Source organism: Lycium barbarum, chromosome 9 (genome assembly GCF_019175385.1).
Source record: "Lycium barbarum isolate Lr01 chromosome 9, ASM1917538v2, whole genome shotgun sequence".
NCBI classification, from domain to species: domain Eukaryota; kingdom Viridiplantae; phylum Streptophyta; class Magnoliopsida; order Solanales; family Solanaceae; genus Lycium; species Lycium barbarum.
Genome location: NC_083345.1, coordinates 18,825,343 through 18,842,172, shown reverse-complemented (window position 1 = coordinate 18,842,172; position 16,830 = coordinate 18,825,343). Strand labels below are relative to the sequence as shown.

General features: G+C 37.9%; 1 pseudogene; it reads right to left on the bottom strand.

The window, feature by feature from the left end:
• Window positions 1-11,670: 11,670 nt before the first annotated feature.
• On the bottom strand, window positions 11,671-14,663 carry LOC132610732 (protein NETWORKED 3A-like; annotated as a pseudogene).
• Between the last annotated feature and the right edge of the window lie 2,167 nt (window positions 14,664-16,830).

The window sequence follows — 16,830 nt, the reverse complement described above, 5'->3', positions numbered from 1 at the left end:
TCATTAACTAGGCGTTGGTAAGTTGCACCGGCATTTTTTAGTCCAAAAGGCATGACATTATAACAGTAAGTCCCATATCGGGTGATGAAGGATGTTTTCTCTTGATCCTCCGGGTGCATCCGAATCTGGTTATACCCGGAGTAGGCATCGAGAAAACTTAACATCTCATGCCCGGCCGTCGCATCGATCATTCTATCGATGTGAGGCAACGGGAATGAATCCTTCGGGCATGCTTTATTTAAATCCTTGTAATCAACACACATTCGAAATTTGTTACCTTTCTTGGGCACCACTACCACGTTAGCTAGCCAGTCCGGGTACTTTACCTCCCGGATAGAACCTATTTTTAAAAGCTTTGTTACCTCGTCTTTTACGAAGGCGTGTTTTGCTTCCGCCATGGGCCTTCTCTTTTGCTTCACCGGGGGAAACTTCCCGTCTAAGCTGAGCTTGTGAGCTGCTACCTCCAGTGATATACCTATCATATCTATATGGGACCATACGAAGCAATCCGCGTTAGCTCGAAGAAATTCAATTAACTTGTTCCTGAGCTCCGGGGTTAACCCCGTGCCCAGGTATACCTTTCTATCCGGTAGATACTTGAACAAGATGATCTGCTCCAGCTCCTCTACTGTTGACTTGGTTGCGTCCGAGTCATCCGGCATGACGAATGATCTGGGCACACTGAAGTCATCCTCTTCGCACCCCAGATCCAACCCTGTATGTTGTGATTGCTATTTGGTGTCCGTTTCCCCGGTTGAGTCCTTCTCCTTTTGATTCGATTTTTCGGGCTGAGGTGTCGTTTCCTAGACCGCGAACATCTCCCTTGCAGCGGGTTGTTCGCCTCGGATGGTTATTATCCCCTCCGGTGTCGGGAATTTCAGTAACTGATGTAATGTCGATGGCACGGCCCTCATGCTATATATCCAGGGTCTGCCCAGTAATGCGTTATACTTCATGTCTCCTTCGATCACATAGAACACCGTTTGCTGGATAGTGTCATTGATGTTGACCGGCAGCGATATCTCCCCCTTTGTAGTTTCGCTCGCCATGTTGAACCCGCTGAGTACCCGGGCTACCGGTACGATCTGATCGAGCAGCCCTAGCTGTTCGACCGCTCTCCACCGGATGATATTGGCCGAGCTACCTGGGTCAATCAAAATACGTTTAATCTGAGTTTTAAAAATAAGAATAGAAATTACCCATGCATCATTGTGCGGTTGAATGATGCCCTCTGCATCCTCGTTGCTGAAGGAGATGGAAGCCTCGGGTAGATAATCCCGGCTGCGCTTTTCGCGAACAGCAGAAACCTTGGCCCGTTTAATCACCGGCCCTCGAGGGGCGTCGGTGCCCCCAACTATTATGTTGATCACATGCTGGGGTTCTACTGGCTCGGCCCTTCGATGAGCCTCCCTTTCTTTGTAGTGATTTTTGGCTCGTTCACTCAGCAATTCTCGGAGATGACCATTCTTCAGTAACCGGGCTACCTCTTCTCTTAGCTGGTGACAATCCTCGTTCCTGTGACCATGGGTTCCATGGTACTCACACACCATGCTCGGGTTCCGTTGGCCCGGATTCGACCTTAGAGGTCTTGGCCATCTTACATCCGGGACACGGCCAATAGCCGAGATGAGGCCCGAGGTACTGACATTGAAGTTGTACTCCGATATCTTTGGCACATCCTTGTCACCAGCAGAGCTTCCGGCATCGCTCCTGAATGAGAGACCCCGACTGTTTGATGGGCGCTCGACCCGTTTACTACCCCGACTGTTTGACGGGCGCTCGACCCGTTTACTACCCCGACCGGAGAAATGGCTTGGGCTAACCCTTGATTTCTCCGACCTAAAGCTTGGCTTCTCCGAATGGGAGTATGGCCGATACCTTTCCCCCGACGATCCGGCCTTCGTTTCGTAACCTTTCCTTGGTCTCTCAAAACTTTTGTTCACATTTATCGGCCCTCGGGGAAGTTCGAATTGATCATCCTCCACCCGAATCTTTGACTCGTATCGGTTATGGACATCAGCCCACGTCACAGCCTCGTACTCGAGCAAGCTTTCCTTCAATTTGAACGAAGTCGTTGAGCTCTGAACATTGAGCCCCTTTGTGAAAGCTTGTGCAGCCCATTCTTCTGGAACCGGGGGGAGCTCCATTCGTTCCCTTTGGAATCGGTTGAAAAATTCACGCAGCAATTCATCGTCTCTCTGCGTTATACGGAAAATATCTGCTTTACGGGTCTGCACCTTCTTGGCACCGGCGTGAGCTTTTATGAAGGCATCGGCGAGCATTTCGAATGAAGTGATCGAATGCTCGGGCAGATGGTCGTACCATGTCAACGCCCCTTTTGACAAAGTTTCCCCGAACTTTTTCAGCAATACCGATTCAATTTCGTCTCCCTCCAAATCATTACCTTTTATGGCGCAGGTGTATGAGGTCACGTGCTCGTGCGTGTTCGTTGTGCCGTCATATTTCTGGATATCTGGCATTTTGAACCTCTTTGGGATTAACTTCGGAGCTGCACTCGGAGGAAAAGGCCTTTGGATGTATCTCTTCGAATCCGGCCCTTTCAGCAAAGGCGGAGCCCCCGGGATTTGGTCTACCCAAGAGTTGTATGTTTCCACCCTCTTCTCGGCTGAGTCTACCTGTTTTGCCAAAGTTTCGAGAATTCTCAGAACCTCGGCGGAGGACCCAGCTCCGGACCCATCGCTCTCAACCATCCGTGCTTCATCTCTTCTGGGTTCAGCAACACCCTTTGCCTCCTCCGAGGTCGTTTTATCCCCTCCGTTTTGCAATCGGGCTATTGCGATTCCCTGTTCGGCAATCGCCGCTCTTCGTTCTTGCAACATTTCAAAGATTAAACGTAAGTCAACATTATCCTTCGGGGTACCCGGTTCTTTCCGGCCCTGAGTCTGGGACAAAGTAATCGAATTGTGTGTATTTAAAGGGTCGGTAGCCGGTTGGGCTGCATTCTCCTGATCCACGGTGTTTTCATGGTTGAGGCCTTCCCTCGAATTAACGGGGTTAGGATCAGTGGGGTTTGGTAGTCCCCGTGGACCGCTTCCTTCGTTTTCAGCCACGATTTCGTGGTTGTTGACGTGACCAGATTGCCCACTGTCAGCCATCTAGTCCGTTTCTTTTTTCTTTCAGTGACGAACAGAAGATGTTTTCGATTTTGACGGGTAAGGTAGAGATCAAGATAAAAGACCACTATTATCCTAGCCCCACGGTGGGCACCAAACTGTTTACCCCGAATTTGGATAATCGATTAAATTTGTGGGTGGGGTATAGGATATGTGGTTATGCCTTGGACCCTTTGATAGACAAAAGAAATATACGAATGTGTTATGGAGAAGCAACTAATAATTGGAGAAGCAACTAATAATTGGAGGTTTGTTATGGACTTGAATGTTTACTAATATATGTGTGTTACTCGATTGAAGAAATGTAATAGGGATGAACACAATAAATTCGGATTGCACTCAATAATGAGAGAGATTTGTATATATTTCTAGTACAAAAGAATGTTCTTGATATTAAGGAGCCCACCCTTTAAGAGGAAGACAATGCCCCTTATTTATAGTATTGCCCCATGGGCTTCATACAACATGAACAATAAAATAATAATGAAAAAGCTCTGAGTTGGGTTAGGTTGACCGTACGATCTGACACCCGTACGGTTGGTAATTGAACATGGCAGGACGTTATCGACGCGTGGAAACCGCCCAACGGATCTCCCGGACCACCGGCCACGATCAAACGGACTAACGGCCTCGACCAAACGGACCAATGGCAACGACCAAACGGACTAACGGCAACGACCAACTCGGCCACGAAGGAAACCGGACCAAATGATGCCCCGACCTTGGCCTCGGTTCGAGCGTTCCTCCGGTTCAAAACGAAAGTCTTCATGCACGTTCTTGTCCCCTTCTTCCCTCGGTTCCGGGTCCCACCGGTTCAACGCATATCCGGTTTTTACCGTATACAGAGGGTAATTTATTTTTTTTTGGTAAATATCAAACTAGTACAACATATTTTAAATATAAAAAAACATTATAAATTAACACTACCCCATAATCTTAAGCTTGTTAAGGGGGATCGGGTCAGGCCTAACCAGTCAACTGAGGGTGAGCCCTACAGGCTGGGCTCACCCTTAGGGAGGTAGGTCGGAGATAAAAGGGGTATTCGGCGAGCCCCTACCCATTGGGCTCACCCTTAGGGAGGCGGCTTGGAGATAAAAGGGATATTCGGCTAGCCCCTACCCATTAAGAAATTTATCCGTATTTGGAGTTTGGGTCAGACTTTTTTTTTTTTTTGTGTGGCTTAATTACTAAAATTGACACATTTATGGATCAAGCTATGGAGCAACCTCCTCGTTCCAAAAAGAAACACACACCATAATGATGAAAAGAAAGACATAAATTGTTTAAAGAAAGAAAAAAAGGTAATTCATTCCAACCATAAAGAACGTCAAGGATACAATTCATAACGTTCTTCACGCGTTAAGTCTTCTCTAGTTTGCTAAAAAAAATCGCTTACTTCCTGCATCAGCTGTCGTCCTTCCGGCAGCAAAAGCATGTGTACATATGCAGAGGCGGATCTAGAATTTGAAGGTGGCGGGTGTCACTATTTTCTTCAATGTACATCTTATTAGAAACGTATATTTGGATCGGGTCCATCTCTTTTTAATTTATTCGGGTCAAATTAATAGGTTTTTTTTATTTGCAAATATGAAAATTACATCTCAAAAATCAAGAAACGAACATAGTTAGCATCTTAAATAAAGAATCACACTCATTAACACCCATTAACAACAGAATTAAAATCAATATTTTCACCAGGGACTTGCATCTCTTATTTATATTAAAAAAAAATGAGTTTGCACAAGTAAATTAACATCTTCAATAAGTGAATTACACCAATCAAAATAAGAAAAATAATAGAAAAACTCTTCAATAGGTAAATACACCCCATAAGTAAATGTAGAATTAGATAAACTACAAGTTCTCAAAAATAAATCATAAATTTTATGTTTTTTCTAAGCAGTGATTACGAAATTTCCATCACAATTTAAGTAGGAAAAGTGATTTAAATTGAAATTATACGTACTCTAATTCATTTCTCATGTTATTTATTGCTTATTAATAGTGTCCCAAGTCAAATCTAGACAAGTAAACATGGACGGAGGGAGTAATAAACAAAAGAAATTATAAAAAAAAAATGAATTTTGATCTCAATCCAAAATTCCCATTGAGACTCAAGTTTTACGATTTAAATACTCACATATTTGAGATTAAGAGAAATGCTTAATTTAAGGGATTTTGAAGTTTCTATTTGTGTGTTCTCGCTAGAGATCACAGATAAAATAATACTCCCTCTGTTTCAATTTATATGAACCCATTTGACTGGGCACGACATTTAAGAAAGAGGGAAGACTTTTGAAATTTGTGGTTCAAAATAAGTCTTGAAAATTTGTGTGGCTGTAAATCATTCATAAAGTGAATTTGTTTCCAAATTAGGAAAGAGGTCATTCATTTTGGCACGGACTAAAAAGGAAATAGGTTCAAACAAATTGAAATAGAGGGAGTAGAAAAGAGGAAAGGCAATATAAATAATAAGATAAATAGAAAATTGGGAGGGCCGAAAAGGGAATTACCGGTACAAAGGAAGTAAAAAGCGCAAAGAAAAATAGGAGTCGAAAAATGTTCAAGATAGATTCAAACTTGTGTCAGCCAGCCGTGGCACCTTTGTCTAATTTACGATTGGGGGTGGCAGGATCAAATATTTAACCTAATTTAAGCAAATTATAACATAAGTATATAAAAAATTTATTAATTGAGAGGGTGCCATGTCACCCCCACCCTAAAGGGTGGATCCGCCTCTGTACATATGTCATCTCGGAATCACTGACCAATTGTACTAAAGGTGTAACAAAGTGAACATGACTGCAATGCATTGTTTGGTTTGAGTTTTAATGTAACTAATCTATCTAATAATCCGTGCATTGTTAATGTCTGCATAACTTGTATCCGAACCAGACAGTGTCACGAGCGTCAATTGTCTAACAAAATGAACCTTCAATTCACATTCGACGCCTACGTTTATATAAATACAACCCTTGCAAAGTCACTAGTCAATCCGTTTAATAATATTTGCTCCCATTTTTTTTTCCTATATGTCAAAATAATTCGTGCATTGTTAATGCCTACATAACTTGTATCCAAACCAGACAACGTCACATGCGTCAATAGTGTAACAAAATGAACCTTCAATTCACATTCAACACCTACGTATATACAAATATAACCCTTGCGAAGTCACTAGTCAATCTGCTTAATAATATTTGCTCTCATTTTACTTTCCTACATGTCAATTGTCTAAGAGTTCATAAATATTTTACAATTTCAAATATTATATTGTCCTTAACTAATTGCAGAACCCAAGGATTAATAAGTGCACTTGGAAACAAACTTCTTAAAGATGGACTTTATGGGAGGAGTTAAGCAAATACTTACGAATATATGTTGATTGGTGAAATCCAAGTGCTTAATTTGACCTGGAACTTATTATTTTTTTATTTGAATTAAGAATATTATATCATGATAATAGTTTGTAATCTTTACAATTTTGCTAATATTTATGTGACTGTTTGAACGTTGGTTGGTTCTATTATAATCAATTTTCATTATCATATTCATATGATTGATGTGTTAAAAATCAAAGGAAGTTTAATGATGATTTTGGCAGATGTTGTGTGTAGAGGATGGTGGTTTCGTCAAGGCACAAATTAAGTTGAAGACTTTAACATAATTAATACTTAAATTTCAGGAGCAAGGCAATGATCAAGTGACCATCACTCGACCAAGATATGCATATACAGTCCCATCAATTTACCTTCTCTTTTACCAAGTTTAATTTTCATACAATGACAACATAGAAGAACTTTACGTCGTCGGATCACATAATAAAAACTAACTACACAACAAGCCATAATAAGTGGAATTAGTGACTTGAAAAATAAGTCAGCCAACCTGCTGCAAGGTTAAATTACACTAATAGTCTTAGAGTGTGTGTATATATATATATATATACACACATATATAAAATTAAATTAAATCCATTTACCATATCAGTCCTAGTTAGTAGATCTCACCACAAAATAATTTTTAGACACCACAAAATAATTTATACTGTCAAATGATGAATAGTAAGAAGAATGTAGGGCATAGTTGAACATAATGTGCACAGATAAAGGTGAAAATGATTGACCTATGAGAACAATTGATCGTAAAATAGAAGTACGTGGTCAGATTTGCTTCACAAAGGGTTAACACATTGAAGGCTCTCTCTTTATACCCGAAAGACACCTCCCGAATCTTGATATATAACGCCGTAAAGGTTAATCATCAGAGAAGTATTCTGCACCTGATTTGGTAATCCAATTATGCAAAAGCTAATTCGATGAATAGTTATAGTTTAGTGCGTAATTACACAAAACGTAGCTACAGATTGCGTATTTACGACACGAAGTTATAGTTACGCATAATGTATCAGCGCATAATCGTGGGTATCAGTTATATCAGCGCATACACTAGTTGTGCTGGATTAGCTGAAATCGCGCAAAAGAGTTGTATCAGCGCATACAGTTACGCGCGTGTATTGTGTATTTGCTACAGAACCCAAACTATAACTACGTTTCGTAAGTTTTTAAAACTATAGTTATGTATCATAAATACTTTCTAAATATTTGTCACGTCGAGTAATTTTTCCAATAACGTAAGGGACATATGACGTTCATGTTGGGCCGCTAAATCAAATCAAATGGCTCGTAATATCATTGGGCTATTCTTGGACCTTGTTCATAAGTATAATGTTATTGTTGGGCTACTAATATCTGAGGCCATCTGAGCCATTGTCGGAAGAACATTCATTTATTTTTATGGCTTGTTAATAAAATATTAACAAATTTTCTCGCCAAATGTCCTCCTTCTTATCCTTCGACTTCATCCATCTTTTAATAAATGGCAAAGGTGCAAATATACCTTTAACTTTGCGATTTAGAGCAGATATACTCTTCATTATAAAAATAGTGTATATATACCCCTGTCGTTATAAAATGATGCAAATATACCTCTTTTTGCTGACGGATTTTTTTTAAAAAAAAAACTATTTAGGTTATTTTTTAATTAAAAAAATGTCACGTGACTTTAAAAAAAAGTCTATCCATTTTTTTTTAGTAGACATACTTTTCTAAAGCCACATAGTATTTTTTTTTCTGGTGGGTCGGGTCTGGTTCGTTTTAAAAAATAGGTAGACTTATTTTTTTTTAGAGTCACGAAGATATTTTTTTATTGCTTATTTGTGGTTATGTTGGATTGGTTATATTAGTTCTTATTGAGGTTGATTGAATAAGAAGACAATATGGGTATACTGGTTTTTCAAAGTTTGAGTTGAATGAAAATTGAAAATCGTTGGGACTGGCATTAAAAGGCTGGATACCAAATATTGAACTGATTCGAAACAATTTTGGATCAAGTTCGTAGCAAAAAGGCCTTGCTGAAGTTCTACACAACAAATTTATGTCGACTAGCCTTAATTTTTAGGATTTGGTGGTCAATTTCTGGCGATCGTCAGGATTTGTGACAAGAACACCTGATTAATTTTATGGCGACCGTCAGAATCGTCAAGATTTGGTGACCGATTTCTGGTGATTTTTCGCCGTGCATCTAATTTTATAAAACTTTTTAAAACGAGGTCAAAATTGAACCAGTGACACGAAAAGATCCTATTTGTGCAATCACCTTTATCGAAGCTTCTCCAAAAGCAAATTCAAAAGAGCATACAAGATGCCTCTAACAAGAATATATAATTGGTCGGCCAGGCCCTAAAACAGTGGCAAAACAAGCACTCAATTTATCTAAATAATTATACAACCATACGCTACGATAATTAGTGATGAACTGAATTTAATTTCTATGTAGATAGAGAAGCTACAAATGAAACCTAAAGGTAAAACTATCTAAAAAATTTAGTCTGGAAAATACGATTTTCAAGATAACGCTGTTCTAGTGTACCAAAGCCCATATAATGGACTGGACTAGCCTTCTCATGAGAGCTTTGATTGGAAATTTTTGGATACATACGTGATAACGTGGTACGCATTCCAAGGATTCTGTCTTAATAAACACCAATCACTGCCAGAACTCGGAAGAGTCATACTCCCTCTGTTTCAATTTGTTTGAACCTATTTCTTTTGTAATCCATGCCAAAATGAATGATCTCTTTCCTAATCTGGAAACAAATTCACTTTATGAATAATTTACAGCCACACAAATTTTCAAAGCTTATTTTGAACCACAAGTTTCAAAAGTCTTCTCTCTTTCTTAAATATCGTGCGCAGTCAAATGGGTTCATATAAATTGAAACTGAGGGAGTATGTACTAATAGGTATGATTATAGAATGACTGCAATAATGTTGAGGTTAAAAGTGGGTTAGTCATAGAGAAGAAGTTTTTCTCAATGAGAAAGTTCTATGTGAATTTTCTTTCCAATATATATCATAGTTGTCATAAGTTTAACTCTGTTGAATTGAATGACTATTTCATTTAAAAGTTTAAACTATTAGACTAGACAATTTTAACTCAATTAACATGTCTCATCACGAGTGAACCTGATCTTTTTTTTCATGAAAACACGTGAAATAATTATTGATAATAGGTGTCAATGAGATTTAAACTTGGAACTTCTATATATTCTTTTTTTTATGACATGGGAACCGGCAACCACTACCCTTTGGGTGCGCACAGGGTAAACCCAGCTCCTGCGCAATAGCTCGCAAACCACACAGGAGAGGTAACCTAGTAGCTCGAAAACCACATAGGAGAGGTAACCCGCACTAGGCAAACCCCATGCGACGAGCTCGACCCAGAAGGCATATCCCCTGCTGTCGTTGGCAGGGGATTTCAAACCTAAGACCTCCATTATGAAAGCCCCATGCTCAACCAACTGAGTCACCCTTGCGGGTGAACTTCTATATATTCTAATGTCATATTAAATTGTGTAATCACTTCATTCAAACACTTAAGTATTAGAGAGACTGTATTCTTTTTTAATTTATAATGTCTTCAATAGACTCTATCATAACCACTTCAAGCCGGACTCCATACAGAAAGATAAAAACTAACAGTTTACAAAGTCAAGATCGACGGAAACATCCACAAGCAAGTTCAAAATGAACATTTCCGGCTAGTGCGGAGTTAGTGAACTTCACCCCTCTACAGTCTACAGTACAGACTATAGTGCTCAAAAATCAAAATCTCAATCAGAACTAAATCATTAATTTGGGCTGGGGGGATTGGGGTTCACATGTCAGATATAAGAATCTCACGGACGAACATTGGCTCGAAAAAAGCCACAAGAAAAGGACACAAGCAACCTATACAAGCTGATGTGTTTCCATACAAATTCCATTCACCAATCCTTGTCCCTTTTCTAATCCCACATGATAACCTCTCTCTTCACACCATTTCCCAACAAAATTTCTGCCACCTATCATTCTCACTCTCTACAACAATTCAACCTTCTTCAATCATAATACTAACTCCCTCAATATTCCTTCATTCAAAAATTGTTAGCACTCATTTTCTCATCATTAATGGCTTCCACTTCCATATCTACTAGTCTTTTCTTGATTTGGGTTGTTATTTTCTTGGCGTGCCAGGAATTTTCTTTGTCACTGGCCTTGCAGAGAGCATCACTGTTAAATGTACCAGCTTCTGCTATTTCAGCTGCACCTGCATTGTTACCAAATCCACCAATATCTTCACCTCCATTTCCTTCTCTTTCACCTGATATAAGTCCACTTTTTCCTTCACCAGGTGGCTCTGAGCTTGCTCCTACTGATTCTTCACTACCCTTGATTCCTTCTAGCCCCAGCCCTCCAAATCCAGATGCTATGATTGCTCCTGGACCTATGTTTATGCCGTTTTCGCCTACTGAGTCTTTGCCGGTTTCTTCTGCAGTTCCTCTGTTGTCATCTCTGTGTACGATGCTGGTCTTTGGGTTGATATCATTTGGGTTTACACAGCTCTACAATGTGTGAATGTTCTAATATGATTGTCCATTATTGGTTGTGGGATCTTGTGAGGTACTTTTGATGAAGTTTCACACTTTTTTTCCTCTGTTATGACTTATGTACTATACTTTTTCTCATCTTCTTTCTGTAGTGTATAATTTGTTAGGCTTCATTTCTGGGTTGTATTACATTGTGGTTGCTAGATTAGTTGAGATATTACATGTCTTGTGTCAAATAATTAAGGGAATAAACATGATTTCTTTAGTTTGTCTCAAGTTCTGATTCTAGTTCTTTTGTTGAATGGGTATAATGTAGTTTATTAAGGACGTATACGCAGTGGGGAAGCCACATGTATTCATGTCAACTGACACCCTTCACCATAAAAATTACATACACCCCCGATAAAAATCCTTGTTCCACCAATGCATAATATACGCCGGCATTGTGTAGGCATACATGGCTGATGACTGATGTGATTTGTGGCAGTATCCAAGACACGAATGTAGAACTGAAATTCAATACTTTATATATTACTACTGTACTACAACAAATTGATCAGACCAATAATAACATCAAGAATGACTTAGGAGTACTAGGATAGCAAATGAAATAAGAGTACTTATAAATCCTACATATATTAAATATATCACTACTTCTAGACAACAACAAGACTATAAAGAATGAAGCAATATTGCACACTAGACTGTAGAATGATCAATTATTACAGCCTCTGACTAAGGAGATCCATTGAAGAGCCTCTTCCAGAACCCCTCCTTAAATGTCTTGAGCTCAATGTTATTTCCTTCTTTGGAGATGACGTTTTCCAGAACCCGTCTTTTAATGTCTTGAGCTCATTGATGTTTTCCTTCTTTGGAGATGAAGTCTTAGTAACACACTTCCTCAGCATAATATTTTCCTCCCTCAGCAAATCAATAGCTAAACTGAGCTGCCTGATGACCTCTCTTTTCTCTTCATCTTTCTGCATTAGAAGCTCCTGCTGAACTCTGCTCTCTTCTTTCAGCCTCTCAATTTCTTCCCTCAGCTTCACTGCTTCATCATTGTTGACGCGAAAGCCACTTGCTATTTCCACTGTTCCCTTCTCTGATCGGGGGGTTTGTATTTCTTCTTCTTCTTCTATGTCAGGATCATCGACCTCAGACATATTATCTGATAACTCAGACTCAGGGTCAAATGTTTCTGAATAGCTGTCATAGGATATTTCAGTGGCGCTCATCGGTTTTTTGTGTGGATACTTGGTGAAAGACAATGGAGACATCCACGGTGTCAAAAGGCGAGTACCAGACTCGCACTTGATTTGATCATACTTCTCAGCTAACAAGCGATGGGTCCTATAGAAATCCTCAACCATGTTAATGAGCTGTGGTCGCTTCTTGTAATACATCTCTGCTCTTTGGCGGAACGAATCTGCATCTTGTTCAACTATCCTCAGCATGGCCTCTGTCTTTTCATCTAGTTCTGCAATAATATCCAATTTAAACAAGGGTCCAGAAACATTGCTAGTCTAGGATACTTAAACATCACTAAATTTAATTAAAAATTTAAAAGAGACAAAAAGGGTTTGACATAATGCTAAGGTAGGGCTAAAAGTTAATAATGACTCACTTTCAACTTGCTGTAATGAGAATTAAAGCCCAGTGCAGAAAAGATACCAACTTCTAAGTAAAAGTGGTAGACTTTTTGTCTAATAGGACTATTAATTGTTCCACCTTAATCAAATGGTGATTAAAGAATAGAAAAACAGAATAAAACCACGTTGGAAACTTTTGGATCTGCTTTTAAGTTACCATACCATCAATTGGACCACAATTGAGGGCCACACACATCATATATATAGTCGTTACACCATGCTGCAATTACAATGTACTAACGAATCTGCATAATTATAGACACTAGGAGAAAAATACTGAGAATTTACATTACCTGTTCAGATTCAACGCTAGTTGACAACAACTAATAAGTAGGACTAGACTTGCACATTATCTAGTTGAGCAATTGTTAACAACCCTAGCAAAAGTCCCTAAATAATAGAGGGTTTTCAGTGAGCTCTAGGAAATGCTATATACCACACTATAGTCACCAAGATTTTCTGTCATCCTAGCTTACCTATCCAGGATGTCATAGATCCCACCAGCACAAACTCCTACAACCACACAGCCGTTGATGGACATACTATTGGAGATTGACCAGGGGGTTTCTCATTTCTGGATACTTAAAAGAAAGTGAAGGCTAGAGACCTCTCGACTTCAACATGCATTTGAAAAGGGCTCCTAGAGTTAACTACAGATGCCACTGTGCACTATTTCAAACGAGTATACCATAGCTGAATAAGAAAACTAAGCCACTGTGTTTTCAAACATCAGCTAACAAATTGAATAGTTCTGTCTAACATAACTAAAAAGCCCAAAAACCAATCAATGTGAAGCAATATCAAGAAAAGGTCAAAACTTTTCTCTTATTTGTTGAAAATAAAAACACATAAAGATAATCTATTTTGTATGCGATTACGTTTCTAAACCTTCCAACGTGCATAGAATTGTGAAAGGAGCAGGCAAAAGCGCATCTAACTAAACAAAAAAAAAAAAAAAAAACTAGTAGAAAAATCAAAGCTGTAGCTTTTACAAGGTCTCCAACGGTCATGTAGTCACTTAAAGCAAGAATAAAGTTCAAAACTCTGAGTTCCTCCCAAAAGTTATTCAAAAATTTGAGTTCAAGAGCTGTATATACAGAAAAGAAAATGAGTAATTTCTCACCAGCAAGAGTAGATTGAAGCCATGGTGAGCGATTCGGAGAGATGTTCTTCTTACTGTCAAACCACCACCGGTATGACGATAACTTATCCTTTGCCTCAACCATTTTCTTCTACCTATCTAAATTCACAACAAAAATTTACAAAATTTAAGCTAGAACATGAAATACACATCGCCACAAGAAATTCAGCAACTTAAACTAAAAGAAGCTTCAGTGTATCAAAGGCGAAAGTATAATGAAGGTAAGTCTATAAAGCAAACTATACTACACAGTTTTAGCTCCCGTTTGGTTTGGCCATAGATTTTTAAAGTTTTTTTTCCCAGAAAAAAGGTTGAACACATTGTTTGTCCCGGAATTTGATCAGTTCTTGAAAAAAAAAATTGAAGAAAAATTTTCAGGTTCCAACTAGCGGGTGAAATTTTTCTTTCGCTCACAAAACTTAGTAAAATGCATGTCTAAAACACAACTTCAAGTTTAAAAAACTCTTTTTTTTCAAGTTTCACAAAATCTATGGCCAAACACTACCATAAAAAGCCGGAAATAACACATTTAAGTTTCATTATAGTAAATAAATAAAAGTAGTAGTAAAAGTGGAACCTGCATTAACTTAGTATTATAAATTGTAGATCTGTATTTTTTATATAACATGATTGGAGGATGCAACTCACCTGACAAAATTATCTTCAAAGAAACCAAAGTTTGAATTAAACTTTGAAACTCCCTCACTCTCTCTCTCTCTCTCTCACCCACCCAAAACTGTGCTCTGAACTAAAGAGATTTTGATGTAGTAGAAATTTAAATGTGCCATTACTCAACGGCCTTGGTTTTTGTACTTTGTCTTATCTTTGTCCAGTAGGAACTTGCCACGTGTTGCTAGTGTACCCCATGTCTACTTAATGGGCCTAGTGGGACCGAGTTTGTAGTGATGATTTGTTACTTGATTTTCTTAGTCCTGTGGGGGAGCGTCTATGCCTGATATAGAAAAAGTGTAACGGTCGAAATTTGTATATCAGCAATGTGTGAAATTTTGCCTGTATTATACTCCCTTATGGTCTAGACTAGAGTGGGAAAATGTTTTAAATAAATATCTGGTCTAAACAGCACAAACATGTTCACTACCGGGACCCACCTCGATTCAGATACAGAGTGTTACTAGTACTTGACTACTTGAATTAGAGATTTGGTTTTGTGGTATATAACTCACTTTCTCTATTTCACTTGTTTTTCTTATTTTCTTTTTTAGTCTGCTTCTAAAAGAATATTTTTTTTTAGGCTTAATGCATAAGGAGCTTCCTAAACTTGCTTCTTTTTTCTATTTTGACATCTCAACTAAATGTTGTTCCTATTGAACCCCTGAACTCGTCCTCAAGTGTGTCTATCAAACACAATCCGACTTACATAGTATTTCATCTTCAATGTAGCAACATGCTAATATATATTCTAATTTAATTATGCCATCTTTTAGCTAAGATTAGCATTAATTGAGAGGAAAAAAGAGAGCAGCTCTTAATTAAACCGGTAGTGGAAGAGCAGAAACCGACACATTCATGACCTAAAGAATAGCTTACCACATGTCTAAAATATTACTCCACCTTCATTTCTCCAATTTAATTTCTGATTCTAATAAGAATCAGATTTAGGGGGTTTGATAGACACACTTGAGAACGAATTCAAGAGTTCAATAGGAACAATACATGTCAACTCTTTCAATCTCAACTTTACGCATGACATGTTTAAGACCACATGATTAAAGAGCATTTTGGTACATTTTGCATATTTTTAATTTAAGACCACAAGATTCAAAAGTCTTCTTTACTTTCTTAAATTTCATATCAGGTCAAAATCAGACAAACAAATTAAAATGGAGAGAGTATTATTTTAGTTAAGCTCAATACATAGTTTACTCCTGAGTTTGTATCAAAATCCTTATAACACAATCCTCCATAATGAGAAACTTTTTGCATACCAAATCTTTTCTGAAATGTATCGTCTACACTAGAGGTGTACAAAGAAAATCGAAAATCCGAGTCAAACCGAAAAAAAAATCCGATTAGTGATTTAGTTTGACTTGATTTGGTGTTGAAGGAAAAAACCCGACCATAATTGGTTTGGTTCTAATTAAAAAAGTCAAATCGAACCAAATCAACCTGACATTACATGTATACAATTTTTAATAACGTAACTTATTAATATTTCTTAAATTTTTCTATAGTTTTTTGTCTTTTAACATATTATTTCAAACTTGAGCTTAGAATTTTGAATGGTTGAATAAGTTTTATAGCCACAAATGTTAGTAACTAATTCGAACAGAAAGCAACTCAATAGTAACGCTAACAAAAGAAATTCAATTCTAACACTACGAATGACAATAATGTTGGATATCTATTCCTTAGTTTTGCATTGATTTCGAGGGTGAAAATACATAACTTAATTTTATTTTTTTCTTTGTCATGTAACTAGTACTTATTAGTTGTACTTATTTTAGCATGACTTCGTAATTTTTAGTATTTTTAGATTATGACCATTTTCATTATAGGTATTAATTAGCAATATTTAGTTGTTATCTTTTTTTGTTGAATATTTTATAACAATGTCATTACTTATCTCACATTTTGTGTTATTTTTTAAAGAAACACCTCAATTATTTAGTAGTATCTTACTAGGACTAAAAAAATATTTGAAGTAGAAGTTATGTGTTCATTATGAAGACTTTTCCGAAAAAGAAAAAAAAAAGAAAAAAATCTGAGAAAACCCGAGGTTAAAAACCCCGACTTTATTAATTTGATTTGATTTATAAATTTAAAATCCCGATATATTTAGTTTGGTTTGTTATTTGAAAAACTCAAACCAATCCAATACATGTACACCCAAATCTACACACCACTTCAGCTACGTGGCGGTTAAGGAACTCTTCGATGCCCCATGTCAAGTGACACCATGGAAGATCAATCGATGTGAGACGTGTGTTGGCAACGTTAATATGCCCTTGCCATAAT